General features: G+C 40.8%; 1 pseudogene; it reads left to right on the forward strand.

Moving 5' to 3' along the window:
* Positions 1-1,043: 1,043 nt before the first annotated feature.
* On the forward strand, positions 1,044-16,272 carry LOC121138321 (annotated as a pseudogene).
* Positions 16,273-16,567: the final 295 nt, after the last annotated feature.

Consider the following 16,567-nt stretch of genomic DNA (forward strand, 5'->3'; position numbering starts at 1 on the left):
TCTGCCTGCCAGAGTGTGCCACCATGCCTGACCTTGAGGACCTTTTTCGTCTATCCTCATAAGACTGTTTATCAAACCCTAACTCCCCACTACCGTCTTCACTCGGCCCCTGCTAAACGTTCCATTGTCTTTGTGAATTCTACTATTTTTCCTAGAGCTATCAATTCAATTAATCGTGTGTGTATGTGTGTGTGTGTTTGTGTGATATAGCCCAGTATAGCTCAGGCTCGTTCTGTGTCAAGGGTGACTTTGAACTTCTGATTCTACTGTGTCCCATCTCCGAAGTGCTGAGGTTGCAAATAGGCACTAGTATGCCAAACACATTTATGCCTTTTAACTGTCTCATCTCACAGGACAAAACATCTTTTAGGGTCGTTCATGTTGTAGTATGTATTACATTTCCTTCCATTAAGGTTAAATAAAATTCCATTACATGTATATACTACAGTTTTCTTTATTCATCCATCTACTTTTGAATATTTGACTCGAAGATAGTTCTGATCAAATTCCAAATTATCTGTTTTGGTAACTAAATCACCTATTTCCTGAACTTGTGACTCTAATTTTCGAATCATATGCACATGTTTCTTCCATGTGATTACACGTATTAATAAAATAATCACAAACATGGCACACATATACATATGAAAAATACCATAGTTGTCTTTTATTGCATAATCCATCACATTGGTAACAAAATCTCTAAAATCCTGCAGTGTTAAATTACCTGCCATGTTATAATTAGATGTTCTTACCACCAATTGGTGATTCCTAAATTGGAAAAATCACCTCTTGTTTTGTCTCAGATTAAAATACCTGTATAGTTACCGCGCTTGGCCAGCCGATGGTGCAGGTGTACTGCCAAACACTGCCTCTCTGCGGAAAAACCGGATGCTTCCCAAGGAACCTGTGAAAACTTAGAGAACAGATTTGGGAATAAAGAGGAGTTGTGGAAGTTGGGGGATTCGCAGTGGCTTTAGTAGCTGCTAAGCCACTGGAAGGGAGAAGTGGGTCAGTGATTGTGCAGCAGGACAGCAAGGGAAATGGACAGTCGGCAGGGGCTGCCAGCAGAAGATGTCCGGGGGCAGCAGATGGCAGGGGTGCTGCGGGGGGGAGCGGGTCTCACGCAGGCCATTTGCAGCATTGGCGGTGACCCTCCCCAGGTTCCGGAGTGGCAGCAGAAGACGTGAGGCAGACAGGGCCAGCTGAGGTAGCGTGGTCCCGCTCTTGCAGATGAAATTGCCACGTTTTCAGAGGTAGAGGATTTGAATGGAATTCAGGAGAAACGGGAGCTAGCATGCATAATGCAGTTGAGGCTGCAGGGAGAGGCCAGGCAGCTGGAATGCCGATTAACACTCACCACGAGATGCCAAGTCAAGTGGCCACGGGCCACAGAGGCGAGGGCTTCCAATCCACAGAGCTGCCACCAGATAATGATGTTATTCACTGCTATAAGGAAAACAATATATTTATTTACCAGAGAGAGAGAGTCGCACAAGCTAGGAGTCAGAAGTGTGGCTGGCTTCCAAGAGAAAAGGGAGGCTTCTATTCCTTTCACTTCCTTTTATATCTACTTGTGTTAATTTACTTGTCCCCCCACTCATGGGAGGATAGCTTTGTGGGGTTCACTCCTACACAGCACTGTGTGAGAATCTATCTAGGTTATTTCTTGATCTAAAAATACAACTCTGAGTTCTAACCTGAATGCACACTTATTGAAAACTAATGAAACAACCCTGTGTGAGAAACTACATTAATCACTTCTGGAAAACTAATGACACAACACTGTCTGAGAATCTACACGTGTAACTTATTGAAAATTAATGATACATCACTGTGTGAAAATCTACATGTGTAACTAATTGAAAATTAACGATACAAAACTGTCTGAGAATCTACACGTATAACTTATTGAAAACTAATGATACAACACTGTGTGAGAAACAACATGAGTAACTACATGAAAACAAACGACACAACACTGTGTGAGAAAGTACATGTGTAACTAATTGAAAATTAACGATACAACATGGTCTGAGAATCTACACGTGTATCTGATTGAAAAGTAACGATACAACATTGTGTTTGAATCTATATACTTAACTCCTTGAAAATAAAGGACACAACACTGTCTGAGACTCTAAACGTGTAACTTAATAAAAATTAAAGATACGACGCTGTGTGACAATCTACATGTGTAACGTATTGAAAACTAATGATACAACACTGTGTTTGAATCTTTTTTCTCTCTTTTTATTTTTCAGTTTAAATTTAGATAAGAAACAAGGTTGCTTCACAAGTCAGTTCCAGGTCCCTCTCCCTTTCCCTCCCCTCCTCCCGTGCCCTCCCCCAACACCCCCATTATCCCCCCATTTCCCCAGGTAGGGTGAGGCCCTCGGTGGAGGTGTCCATAGTCTGTCATTTCATATAGGGCAGTGCCTAGACCCTTACCCAAGAGTTCAGGGTGAGAGTGCACCTCACAATGTTGGATGGGAGTCCAAAGTCCGTGTGTAGACTCCGGATGGGTACTGATCTGCTGCCCAAGGCTCAATAGATTACCTAGGCCTCCTCACAGACACCCACATTCAGGGGGTCTTGATCAGTCTCATGCTGGATTCCCAGGCTGATGCCTGGGTTTCAAGATTTAACCTTTGTCAGGTCAGCTGTTTCTGGGGGTTAAAACAGCCCAGTCTTAATCCTTTGGTCATCAGTCCTCCCTCTCTGTTACTGGCTTTCTTGAGTTCAGCTCAGTACTTAACCGAGGGAGTCTGCCTCTTCTTCGATCAGCCACTGAATGAAGTTTCTATTTCCCAGACTCTCTGGCCATGGGATTGTAGGCTGGTACTCCCCAGATCTATGTCTAAAATCCATATATGAGAGAGTACATGCCGTGTTTCTCTTTTTGTGACTGGGTTACCTCACTCAGGATGGTTTCTTCTAGTGTCATCCATTTGCCTGCGCATCTCAGGATTCCATTGTTTTTTTCTGCTGAATAGTACTCCATTGTGTAAATGTACCACATTTAATCTATCCACTCTTCAGTTGAGGGACATCTAGGTTGCTTCCAAGCTCTGGCTATTACAAATAATGCTGCAATGAACATAGTGGAACAGACATCTTTGTTGTATGAATGGGCATCTTTTGGATATATGCCTAAGAGTGGAGTTGCTGGGTTTTGTGGTAGGTTTATTCCCATTATTCTGAGGAATCTCCATACTGATTTCCAAAGTGGCTGGACCAGTTGGCACTCCCACCAGCAATGGAGGAGTGTCTACCTTTCACCACAACCTCTCCAGCATAAATTTTCGTTGGTGTTTTTGATTTTAGCCAGTCTGACAGGAGTGAGATGGTATCTCAGAGTTGTTTTCATTTGCATTTCCCCGATGGCTAAGGATGTTGAGCACTTTCTCAAGTCCCTCTCAGATATTTTAGACTCCTCTATTGAAAATTCTCTATTTAGTTCTGCAGTCCACGTTTTAATTGGGTCCTTTGATGTTTTAGAGCCTTGCTTCTTGAGTTCTTTGTAAATTTTGGAGATCAACCCTCTGTCAGATGAGGGGTTAGTGAATATTTTTTCCCATTCTGTGGACTGCCTTTTTGTCTTGCTGACTGTGTCCTTTGCCTTACAGAAGCTTCTCAGTTTCAGGAGGCCCCATTTATTAATTGTTGATCTCACTGTCTTTGCTAGTGGTGTTATGTTCAGGAAGCTGTCTCCTGTACCAATTCATTCAAGGGTAACACCCACTTTCTCATCTAAGAGGTTCAGTGTGGCTGGATTTATGTTGAGGTCTTTGATCCATTTGGACTTAAGTTTTGTGCATGGCGATAAACATGGATTGAACCGCATTCTTCTACATGCCAGCCTCCAGTTATGCCAGCACCATTTGTTGAAGATGCTTTCTTTATTCCATTGTATATTTTGAGCTTCTTTGTCAAAGATCAGATGTTCATACGTGTGTGGGTTAATATCCAGGTTTTCAATTCGATTCCTCTCTGTCGCTGGGTTCCTTGGGTTCTGTTCAGTGTTTAACTGTGGATGTTTGCCTCTGCTTCCATCAGTCACTGGATGAAGGCTCCAGGATGGTTAGGGGTTTTCAAGGCAGGGTTTCTCTGTGTACCTCTGGCTGTCATATAAGGCTGGCCTCCAACTTACAGAGATCCTCCTGGCTCTGCCTCCTGGGTGCTAGGATTAAAAGTGGGCACCAGTATGCCCAGCAAGCAGAGATCTTCAACTGACATTGTTTCCCATAGTTATGGAGCCTTCTAGAATACATGTTTGCATTTATAAAAAGTGTTTCTTTTGGATTTTTTGATTTGTTTGTTTTTTACAAGACAGGATTTCTCTGTAACCCTGGCTATTTTGAAATTTGATCTGTAGACCAGACTGACATCAGACTTTGAGGTCTGTTTGCCTTTGCCTCCAGAGAGCTAGGATTAAAGGTATGCACCACCACTGCCCTGCTTATCTTTTTTTATTAATATAGGTGTGTGCGGTTGTGTGAACTTACCCCACATGGTATACTACAAAGCATGTTGTTGCATAGCCGAATTTCCAGATCTCTTCATCCCCCAAAATGAGACTTTATTCACTAAATGAGAACTTTTCCTAACTCTGCTCCCCCTCCTTGGTTTTCCAAGCCTCCACCTCTCAAATGCTAAGATCGCTGGTGTACAGCATCAGCCCTGTTTTGCAGTCCTATGGGTTGAACCAGGGGTTTTTGAATGCTAGGCAAGCATTATATCATCTACGTTACATCCTCCTAGCCTGCATTCACTTTAAAAATGATTCTGGTTTCTTTCTGGAAGCACAATTTTATTTTGATAGGAAAAATCCAAGAACTTGTAGTCTGTCTTCTACAGGAGATATTGGAGGTTTAATAACATCCCAGTACACTTAGGATATAAGAAGCTGCAGATAAGTGTGGCTTAGATGAAGATGGAGGAAAATGAGGTGCCTCCTTTCATTAAAAAATTCATCAGTGTCTCTGGGTAGTCACTGCTTATACCAGAGAAAGATGTTGTGTACCAAGGCAGGATGAACAAATGTGATTGGGTTGGATGTTTTGAAATTACACCAAAGCCTAAAGACTCATCCCTGTGAAAACACTTTTTCCCCTCACTACTATATAATATTATGTTGTTCCATTTATTTATACTTATTTCCCCTCACTTCTATATAATATTATGTTGTTCCATTTAGTTATACATACTTCCCCTCACTACTAAAAGTACTATGTTCCATTTAGTTATAATTTATTTTCACTATTTAGCATTTCCCTTTATTATACAAGAATCAGTCTATATATTACCCTGTCAGTATCAGAATCCATTTTTAATTAAGATTCCACAGGCAGTTCTGTTGTCTTCATTATTTGTCTTTATTACTGTTTCCCAGGTACAATATGGAACCTAAAAGACATTATTCCATCTAAGAGTCAGGCAGAAATCATAAATGCCATACTAACGATCTTGTCTGAAGTTCTTGATGAATGCTGCCGAAACAGGCATTCGGATGAAAGAGGCTGAAACCCATAGGTTGAAAACAGCTTTAGAAACCGAGGACATACTAACAGATGCTAATGGTGATGATTTAGTTGAAGATGATGAAATGGAAGAAATTTCTCGTAAAAAAATCAGAAGGAAAACATTTATTTTTTATTTACTTCTAGGAAGTGAGCATGGTGTTCAACATGAATTAATACATCTATTTCTTTTGCCAGATGTCCTTAGCATTATAAAAATACTGCAGCCAAGTTTTTGGAAAACTCATATTTTTCCTGTTGATTTTCATTATAGCATTAGAAATGTACCCCTGTAGAAGAAACAAACAAAAATCTCTCATCTAAAATGAAACCTTTCTGTGTGGGAGTTTTCAGTTGATGCAACCTAACCCAAATACCAGCCTGTCTTCTGCCTCTGTCCATTTCAGTTATCCATTGCCTCCCAGGCTGTCTTCACACTGATTTTACTCCACTCAGTTTGTCACTTGAATTCTTATCCTTTACTCTAGTGTTTATCTTTAGCAATAGGCCAAAGCATTCCCCCATTGCCATCAGCCTGAGCAGAAGAGGCTAGGAAATGTGTTGTGTGCTTTATGTTAGTGTGGTATTGTGCTGAGGGTGCATGGTGCACAGTTATTTCAGCTGACAAAGTGTAGATGACCCATGCTTCTGGAGAATATTTTCCTCCAGGAAGTGAGAACATAGGAAGGCAGAGAAGACCCAGTTGGGAAGGCACATACGTCTATGCTGCTCTTCAGTTCATGTTTTCTGTACTCGAGAATTCCTCTTTTTCAAGAATACAGACATGTATCTGTACTCGGGGATTCCTCTTTTTCAGGAATTTACAGACATGTAAGCCTGTGGTTGTGAGCTCTATGCAAAGAACAGAATTGGGACCAAATTCCTGTCATTTCTTTAAACTGGCACATCTAATTAATCCCAGATGGGAGAGCAAAGGAGAAAGCTGTTGGAGATGACACAGGGCCAACTGAGCTGTGTAAAATGGTAAACTGAGAGATACAATTGTGAAAACATAGTAATATTTAGAGAGTGCACTCAGTTGGAAGGAAGAGCAGGAGGCTGCTAAAGAAAGTTGATAAGCCTAGGCAAGGAGTATACTGTTCACATTCTCTCATGGGACAGTGCCAGGGGTGGCTTGTCCTGACTCATATGAAAGGAATTGAAACTAATTGTCTTGAATCAACATCCTACAGTTCTCATTAGTTTATATTAGAATTCTTTAAATTGAATATACCTCGAAGTATTTTCTAGTATATTATGTTTTTCTTGCTTCTTTGTTTTATTTTATCCTCCCTATTAGGTGGGATTATAAGTGTGCATCCCCATGTCCAACTCTTGTGATCTTGAAGACTTATGAGTCATGGTTTTATATTTCTTAAAATTAATACATTTTATTGGTAGGGAGGAGTCATGTGCATGCCATAAAACCTGTGGAGGTCAGAGGATAACTTGTAGGGGTCAGTTCTCTTTTTCTATCATGTGGGACCTGGAGAGTGACCTCAGATCATCATGCTTGGCAGCAAGAACCTGTAACTACTGAACCATCTCTTTCACCTGCATAATTTAATCTTAGTGCTTTAAGGAAATCAGGCTTTTAATATGTAGAATGGTTACATATGAACAAAGAATTGTGGTAAGCCAAGGAGGCCATTCTATCCTCAAATTTCTTAAAGACCAAAAAAATACATTAAAAATCATAGCACCTCCTCTTTGAACACAGCACACATTGTTTAAGGTCCTGAGTTTGATACTGTCACAGTAAAAGAGAAATAAAAATTTTGAGTTCATAAGATGTTTCTTCAAGGTAAAATTTGCCTTTAAAGTTTTAACTCTTACCTTAGATAGTTAACATGTAAGTCACCTAGCCAACCAGCATTTAGGTGTGAGTAGAGTGTTAGATATCATAGTCACATGTGCACAGAGCACAAACTCACAGTAAACTGAGGTCCTTCCCACTGCCTTGTGTATTTTGATGGTGTCCTGCCAATTAAAAACCTTCAGTTGCAGCCGGGTGGTGGCGGAGGCACACCCCTTTAATCCCAGCAATCAGGAGGCAGAAGCAGGTGGATATCTGTGAGTTTGAGGCCATCTTGCTCTATAGAGCAAGTTCCAGAATAGCCAGGACTGTTACACAGAGAAACCCTGTCTTCAAAAAACCAAATAGTAAAATAAAATAAAACCTTCAGTTGCATCATTCAACTTAGAAGGCATAACACGAAAATATAAAGGAAAGAGCATTTTTAATACATGCAGGAATAGAGTATCCCTCTTTAGATCCCAGAACTATAATTTATCCAGTCTGGTGTTTTATTTCATCTGTACCTTTTCAGTTGCCCCTCCTGCTCCTGGTTACTTTTACACAAATCCCAGATCCTATAACATCTCTGCACTGATTCTTTATGTCAGTTTGAAACAGTAAGAAGTAAAGAGGTGTTCTGGGCAGCAGTTACATATAGGGAAGCTAATCTCAGGATTTTTTCTGACATGGATCTGTATAGGTTTTAAGTAGACAGAATCCATAGCATATCTATTGCGTGACAGCCTATTCTTAGCTGAATATCACACACAGAGACTTGAATAGAAAAGGCTTTTTTAAATAAAGTGTTAGCAGAAAAAATATAGAACATAAATTCAGGAATTCATACTAATGGGGGGCACACCTAGGGATTGAACCCATCACACACACACACACATACACACACACACACACACACACAGAGAGAGAGAGAGAGAGAGAGAGAGAGAGAGAGAGAGCATGCATTCTGTCAGTCCTCCTTCATTTTTATATTAGATAACATAGGTCAAGTCAAAACAGTTATGGTTAAATTTTTAGACAAGGCATTTGTTGGTGGGATTTTATTTTTTGTTCCTTTGAGACAGTGTGAGTATGTAGTTCTGGCTGCCCTGGAACTTATATGTAGACTGGACTGGGCTCAAGCTTACCAGGATCCATCCACCTCTGCTTCCTGAGTATTGGGATTAAAGGTGTGTGCTACCATGACTGGCTCATTAGTTTCATTTTAAATGAATGCAATCATTCTGGAAAAGAAAATGGTAATGCATCATAAGACATATATATATGTATACATTTGTTTGTTTATTTTTGTTTTGTGTTTTGTTTTTTGAGACAGTTTATAGCTTTGGAGCCTATCCTGGAACTCCAAAAGATCTGCTTGCCTCTGTATCTCAAGTGCTGGGACTAAAGGTGTGTGCCATCACTACTCAACTTAGATACATTTTTAACTTTGGACCTAGTATGAGGAAATAAGAAACATACATACATACATACATACATACATACATACATACATAGTGAATAGGCTCTAAGTCAGAGCCCCCTTCAGGTTTCAAATCCTTAGGTGTTAAGTTCTTCATATGACATGCCATGTTATTTACATCTACTTACTCATATCTCCCCAAAGCTGAAAGAGTCATCTTTAGGCTTTTGTTGGTTTCATTTTGTCTTAATATAGGGCCATATGTATTCCAGGCCAGTCTCAAATTTGCTGTGTAGCCAGAGGATAACTTACAATTTCTGATCCTCCTGTCTGCACTTCCCAAGTGCTCTTATGATTATAGGCATGTGTCACCATGCTCAGCTGGTGTAGTGTTGGATATCATACCCAAGGTTTTGTGCATGATAGGGAAACATTCTACCAACCTAGCTACATGCTGGGACATCTTTGAATTCTTAACAACATGTGATACATTGTTGGATAAGAAGGGATTTTTTTGCTAGTTTACTTCATTGCATTTAGTGCTGAGGATCAGACCCAGGGTTTTCACATTATTGGCAAGCACTTTTACACTGAGTTACATCTCCAACCCTCTTAGTTAGTGTAGTTTATTTACAGACACACACACACACACACACACACACACACACAGAATTATATAACTTATAGAATACTGACAAGGGCAGATGCAATTTTCCTCCAGGTGTTTCTGGTCTTGGTTTGGTTAGGTGGTCATAGTAGGGTGTGTCTGTGTCCCAGATACTTAGGCTGAGACAGGAAGGTTGAGCCCTGGAATTTGAGCCCCTCCTTCCCTTGACACTACGATATAGTAAGAATTTTTAACAAGGAAAAAAAGATGGAAATTCATTAACACCATGATTAGAGAACCTGGAGTTATAGAAGAGTGGCTATAATCTAAAATATTCACATCAATGGAATGTTTGTTTAGTTATAGTAGATCCAATTAGTGAAATTTTATTTAGTCATTAAAAGCAGTTTGAATTTGTAAACAACAAAGAACATGTTATTTTCAAGGTTGTGCCACTCACCATAGGATATCAGTGTGGCTGATTGAGTTTTTACAGGCAATTTAAGAATTAAGGTTTAGGCCGGGTATGGGTAGCACATGCCTTTAATCCAAGTAATCAGAGGCAGAGGTAGGCAGATTTCTGTGAGTTTGAGACCAGCCTGATGTACAAGAGCTAGTTGGACACTAATAAAAACAACTGATATGAAAGATACCTGATTTTTATTATTTATTTTTATTTCTTTAGTCTACTGACAAGGAACTGAGAGACATCATGGCATTGCTGGCAGCTCAGCAGACTGCTCTGGAAGTTATTGTCAACATGTGCTGCAGTGAAGGTTTGCTCCCAACGTACAATGGACATTCTCCCACCCCGCTCCCACTCCTCATACCAATGGCAGCTTCCGTGAGAGTTTCTTTGATACCCTAGTAATGTCTTGTTTGCCTCTTTTTCCTCAGATCTCTCTGATGATGAAAGGTAAGAGCTTTGTAGTAGTAATGAAAGTGAAGCCTTTCTGGAAAACTCCTTCAATAACTACAGTGGGCAGCTGCTGTCCCATGAGATTGACACTGCTCTTACTAACTGCCTCATCCCAAAGAAGGTAATGTAGTTTTACCCTGGGCTCTGGTTGGGGAGTCGGAATGGCTGGTGGGAGCCGTTTACTTGCGGAGCAGAAACTGGCAGCTTGGGTGTAAAGCAGAACTGACAGAAGTAGAAATGCCCTCGTGCTCTGACTCTGCTAATTTGTAAACAATGAGAAAAGTCCCATTTAAGATAATGTCCCTGCCGGGCGGTGGTGGCGCACGCCTTTAATCCCAGCACTCGGGAGGCAGAGGCAGGCAGATCTCTGTGAGTTCGAGGCTGGGCTGGACCGACAGCCTCCAAAGCAATACAGAGAAACCCTGTCTCGTAAAAACCAAAAAAAAAAAAGATAATGTCCCTTCTCTCATTTCCTGCTTCTATTTCAAAGCTGGGTTTTTGAGAAAACTGCTTCACCAAACAGTATTGCTGTTGACGTATAATCTAGGAACCTCACTTGGAAACATTTGATTAAAAATTAAGAACCTTTCTATGTTCAGAAACAAAAACATCATTTTGTCATCATGTGAAGTGTTGTAATATTGACTAGAAAATGCTCCCAAGACCAGCCAGGAGAAGTTTGTGCCCAGTGTGCTTCGATACCAGTGTGATAATGAATATTCACAGCAGTGTGGGTCATAGTTTTCCCAACCTGGAAACAGCCTCGATGTCTGTGCATGGTCATATGTATAAGAAGTTTACATTCAGCAGTAAAAAGGATCTGAACTGGAACCACTCACAACACAGCAGAATTTACTGTGTTGACCATAATGAATAAGACATAAAATGTGTACTCTGTGGTTCCATTTCCACAAAGCACACATCTAAGCACACTCAGGACACATATCAAGTGGCTCCCCTATAAAGAAGCAAGAAAAAACCAGGCCTTTGGTGGGGATCTGTAATCTCAACTGCCCAGGGCTGATCATAAGTTCAGGAAGCTTATTGAGACCCTGTCTTCATATTTTTTAAAGTCAAAAGTGGACAAGTTCAGGGTAGAGTGCTTGTCTAGTATGAATGGTGCCTTGGGATCAGTCCCTGGAACAGCAAACTATAAATTCAAATGAAAAAATAAAAACAAGGAGTTTGCTATTCAAGGCTGAATAGAGACTTATGACTCACTGCGAGTTGCACTCATAGCCCTTGAGTTCTCAGGTACTTTGATTGTCAGATTAACAGGTCACATTATTCTTTGTGACCAGATCCCCTTGAACTTGTAGGTACTCTTAATCTGAAGTTTACACATGGAGGCTCATAAGTCTAATCCCTGTATTCAAGAGGATCACAGAGTCAAAGCCAATGCAGACTTCACAGTGAGCTCCAGGATAGCCTGGGGTACAAGGCAAGCTGCTACACCAAAGTCAACAGTAATGGTAGTAAAAATCACTTGACCCATAGAATTCCAGTGTACTAGTTTACAGAATCAACGCTGTTCACTTTCTTTGCAGATTGAATACTATTCAGTGTAGAGCCCTTATGTGCTTCCAGAGACTTGTGTCTCTCCTGGACATGGACCATCTCGGAGGAGCCCCAGCTCTTCAGATACTTGCACAGCACCTGACGCAACTTCTTTTTTCTCAGCCTGGTAAATATTTAGAAATTACTGTGAAAGACATAGAAATGAAAATATATTAGTAATAGTAGTGAAAGTCATTACAACTTAGACATAGCAGAACGTTGAAGGATAGTGACTTGAACTCTACAGATGGAGTATTATCTTATTTATCCTGCTGAAACCTTTCCCAGACTCAATCATCCACGTATTATCATTGCCAATGACAATCAAGGGGTGCCAGTAGGTGTGTGTGTGTGTGTGTGTGTGTGTGTGTGTGTGTGTGTGTTTTAAAACTAATGTCAATCTGGGCAGTGATGACCTATGTCTTTAAACCAGCACTTGGGAGGGAGAGACAGGAAGATCTCAGTGAGTTCCAGTACAGCCAGGGATACACAGACAAACCCTGTCTTTTTTATTTTTAAAGACGAAAAAAATCATGTCTGGAAAACGAACAGAATAAAAAATTAATGTCAAGCCAATTAAAATAAGTCATATGTATCAGGTTCTTATTAGAATTTTTGAGTAGTACTTGTATTCTTTTTAGGATACTGTATCTATATTGTTTTTACCCCCTAATTCTCCTGTCTTCCCCTTATCACCCTCTCTTGAATTCATGATCCCTTCTATAGTTATTCCTATTACAAACACACCAAGAACATAGACACACAACCTGCCTGCAGCCCCCCCAGTACTAGGATTAAAGGTGTGTACCACTGTGCCCAGCTTCTTGAGGGTATCATGCTGGCCCTGTCGTTGTGGTTTTCAGTCTTTACAGATTGCTAGAGCTGTGGATAACATTTCTCCCTCAGCTTGCATGGCACCCTCAGCACTATGAGAGTCAGCCTTCAGGACAGAGGCTTCCCGGTAAGCACCAGGTTAATCTCTCCTAAGTTCGATGAGTGCAGTATGTGGTGTCTTCAGGCATAAGGTCCATCTTGGTGTTCTGTCAGGCAACCAAGAGAATGGCAGTAGTCCATATTTTTTTGGAGATTTCCTGTGCCTCCCCCAATCCTATTCCTTTTTTGGGGGGTGGGTTTGAGACAGGGTTTCTTTGTGGTTTGGAGGCTGTCCTGGAACTAGCTCTTGTAGACCACGCTGGCTTCGAACTCACAGATATCTGCCTGCCTCTGCCTCCCGAGTGCTGGGATTAAAGGTATACGCCACCAATGCCCAACTCCCAATCTTACACTTATAATTGAAATTTAATTGGGCAATACACATGCAGTATGGAGGACAAAAGGGAGAGAACGTGAAGTGGGCAGCCTCCTTCCTTTCCATTCCACCCAGTTCTCAGAGGTGTCATTAATACACTAGTTCCATTTAAGCACCTGCTTCCAGAGAGATTGATTCTCTAGAGATGAGATAGGGAGGGGACAGTAGACATGAATGCTGTAATACCAGGAGCAGTTCTATACCTGACTTTTGTCTGACATGTCTTTATTTAAACACCTTGGCTTGTAAAGAACTGAGTCTCTTTAGTTAGATGTCTCTGTCTTTAATTTCTGGGACAGTGCCATATCATCTGACGATTAACCTTAAATGACAGAAGTACCATTTAAATAACTGCTCAAAATTGTTTTGTTTTTTGTTCGTTTTATTCGAGACAGAAATTCTCTGTGTAACATCTACGACTGTCCTGGAACCCAGTTTGCTGTCTAGACTAGCCTCAAAGACAGAGATCCATCTGCCTCTGCCTCTTGAGTTCTGGGATTAAAGGCATGTGTCACTGCACCCAGCTCAAATATTTTAGTTAATCAAAATAAAATGTGGATCATACAATGTGCAAACTTTTAAAGACCTTTTAAAGAATACTTTCGCATCAGTTTTGAAGTATCCGTTGGACACCAGGCTTTAAGAAATGTGGGGGAGCTCTAATAAGCCCATTGTTTAGCACGTGTTTCTTGACCTCTGTCTATGTCTCATACCACCTAAGTCCTAGGGATAATAAGGAAAGAATGGTGTAGGGTGCTGTGTTAAATGTAAGGGGCTCTCTGGAGAGATAGAACATTTGAACTTGGATCACAATTAAATGAAACAGATCACATGCCATGTAGGATTTTGTACAAAGTGTGTCTGATCCTAAGGTTGACCTATTGTCTCTTGTCCTATAATAATTACAAGAATTCCCTTCTTTGGTACAAACAATATCTGAAAATGAAAAGCAAATGATACAAGCTTTGGTAATAATTTGTGCAGAGATGGTAAGATGACTCCACATATTAAAATTTTTTTCCATATACGAACCTGAGAGCCTGAGTTAGATTCTTGGATCCCAGTGTGGAAAGATTTCTGAGTGCTGTGCGTTCACCTCCATGGATATATACACATATACAGCTGCGCTTACACGTGGTAATAATAAATAAAAATTTTACAATTATGGACCTGACATGGATTGCATCTTTTGTAATCCCAGCACTTGTAAGGCTGAGGCAGGAGAATTTAGAGTTGAGGCCATCCTGGACTATAGGGAGACCCTGATATAAGAAAATTGTTGGAAGCTATCCATCTTCTTCAGGCAATGTAAGAGGTGGTTTTAGAAATGGAACAGTGTCCCAGGCACACAGAGCAATAAACCATGACATCTGCTGCTATTTAACAAGTCTTCCCCAAACTTTATGACTGAAGCAATAAGCTGCATGTGATTGGGTAGATAGTTCAGTCTCTGTATCTCAGGAACCTGAGACAGGAGGAGCCTGAGTCCTGAGTTCTAAAGCAGCTGGAGCACCACATACTACCCTGCCTCATGCTTATTCTGAGTCTCTCTATGCCTAGAACATAGGCAGAATGGGGGAGTTGATTTGTCTCCATTCTACAATGTCTGTATGCAGTAATTCTCCAAAAGGGGCAATTGCTTCTCTTGTGGAGGACATTTGGAAATGTTTGAAGATATTTTCAATGGTTGCTAACTGTCCTGCTGGTTTCTCCTGGTATGCAACAAGAGCTCCCTGTACACACACACCCCTGGTATGCAACAAGAACTCCCTGTACACACACACACACACACACACACACACACACACACACACACCAGAATTATCTGGGCAGTGTCACTATTGCCAGGATCATTTGATAATTTGTTCACTTACATTAAATTCAATAGGTAGAATCATCTGTTGGAGCACTCATACATGATCTGAGCCTCTTTGCAACAATGATTGCGTTACTAGGTTGGAGTCCAGGGAAAACCACACACCTAGGAGTCAGCTATAAGTCACATTGCTTGTTACAAGCTAGCCGGTCATGGATAACAGTCACACCCATGTTTAAGAGGAAGAACTCAGACTGCTTGTGGCACATAAATTGGGAGGTGTCAGAAGATGGTTTAGGACTGCGCATACTTGCTGTGCATTTTTAGAAATTATGATTCAAGTGCACCAAGTAGATCACTCACCTGGGTGGCCCTCATTTGTTCTTGCCTGTGCCTGTGCTAGCTCAGTTGTTTATTGCTGTTGTTCTGTTTGTTATGCATAGGAAAATACAGTAGGAAAAGGGCAAGACTGCGTGATGGAACAGACATAGGGAGCCTTTGAGCCATGAGCTTGTATTGCCAAGAGTGTAGAAGACTCCACCACAGGTGTGCCAGCATCACAATGGAGACCTCTGAGATGAGAATCTACCACAACCATTGACTCAGGTTTATCCTATGCCAAACGTTAGTCTAGGGAAACCCTACATCTTAAGTCAGGACCTCCACAAGTCATTGCCTGTCCCTGCTGCAGTCATCTTTCAGACTTACAGTATACTGTACAGACTGTAAGGTAAATATTTGGCTTAAATACTAAGAATTATTTAGTTGGGGTCTGGAGAGATGGCTCAGGTACTGCTCTTGGAGAAGATTCCAGTTCTAATATATCTGATGCCCTCTTCTGTCCTCCCTGGTCATTGCACTTATAGTGCATACATCCACCTAAAGTAAAATAAATCTGAAAAATTTGCTTTTGTCAATAAGAGTGTAAGCTAGGACTGGAGAGATGGCTCTGAAGTTAAGAGCACTGACTGCTCTTCCAGAGGTCCTGAGTTCAATTCCCAGCAACAATATGGTGGCTTAGAACCATCTGTAATGAGATCTGGTGCACTCTTCTGACTGGCATGCAGGTAGAACACTGTATACATAATATTAAATAAAATCTTAGAAAAGAGTGTAAGCTAACACTTGTATGCTTTGTTTTCATCCTGTTTCTTTTCCCAAAAAATGGTTTGTCTTGGAGAAGAGAAAACTTGCACTTTATCTTTGTGTCTGGTGAAAATTTTTGTGTATTTTAGATTTTGCTAAACACAATGATTTTCTAGAATCCATAAATAGTGCTTTGAAGGCCCTTTTTCAAGCAATGGCTGCCAAGAACAATCCGCAGGTAAAATGTAATAAACTTCTTATGAGAAAATTGCAAGACTGTGTGCTGTGCAAGCACATTACCAGAAAAAAACCTGAGTTATAGGTGAGCTTTGTGAAAAGGCAAGGGAAGTGTTTGAAATAGAAAAGTGCTTAAAAATGATATAGTGGTGTACATCTCTGGTCTCAGCACTCAGGAAGCAGAGGCAGGAGAATCATCTGTGTTTGTTTGAGGCCATTCTGGTCTACAGGGTGAGTTCATGACAACCAGGGCTACACAGAGAAACCCTGTCTCAAGAAACAAAGAAAAGTGTTTT

This window comes from Mesocricetus auratus, unplaced genomic scaffold (assembly GCF_017639785.1).
Source record: "Mesocricetus auratus isolate SY011 unplaced genomic scaffold, BCM_Maur_2.0 contig_6878_pilon_obj, whole genome shotgun sequence".
Taxonomy (NCBI): Eukaryota; Metazoa; Chordata; class Mammalia; order Rodentia; family Cricetidae; genus Mesocricetus; species Mesocricetus auratus.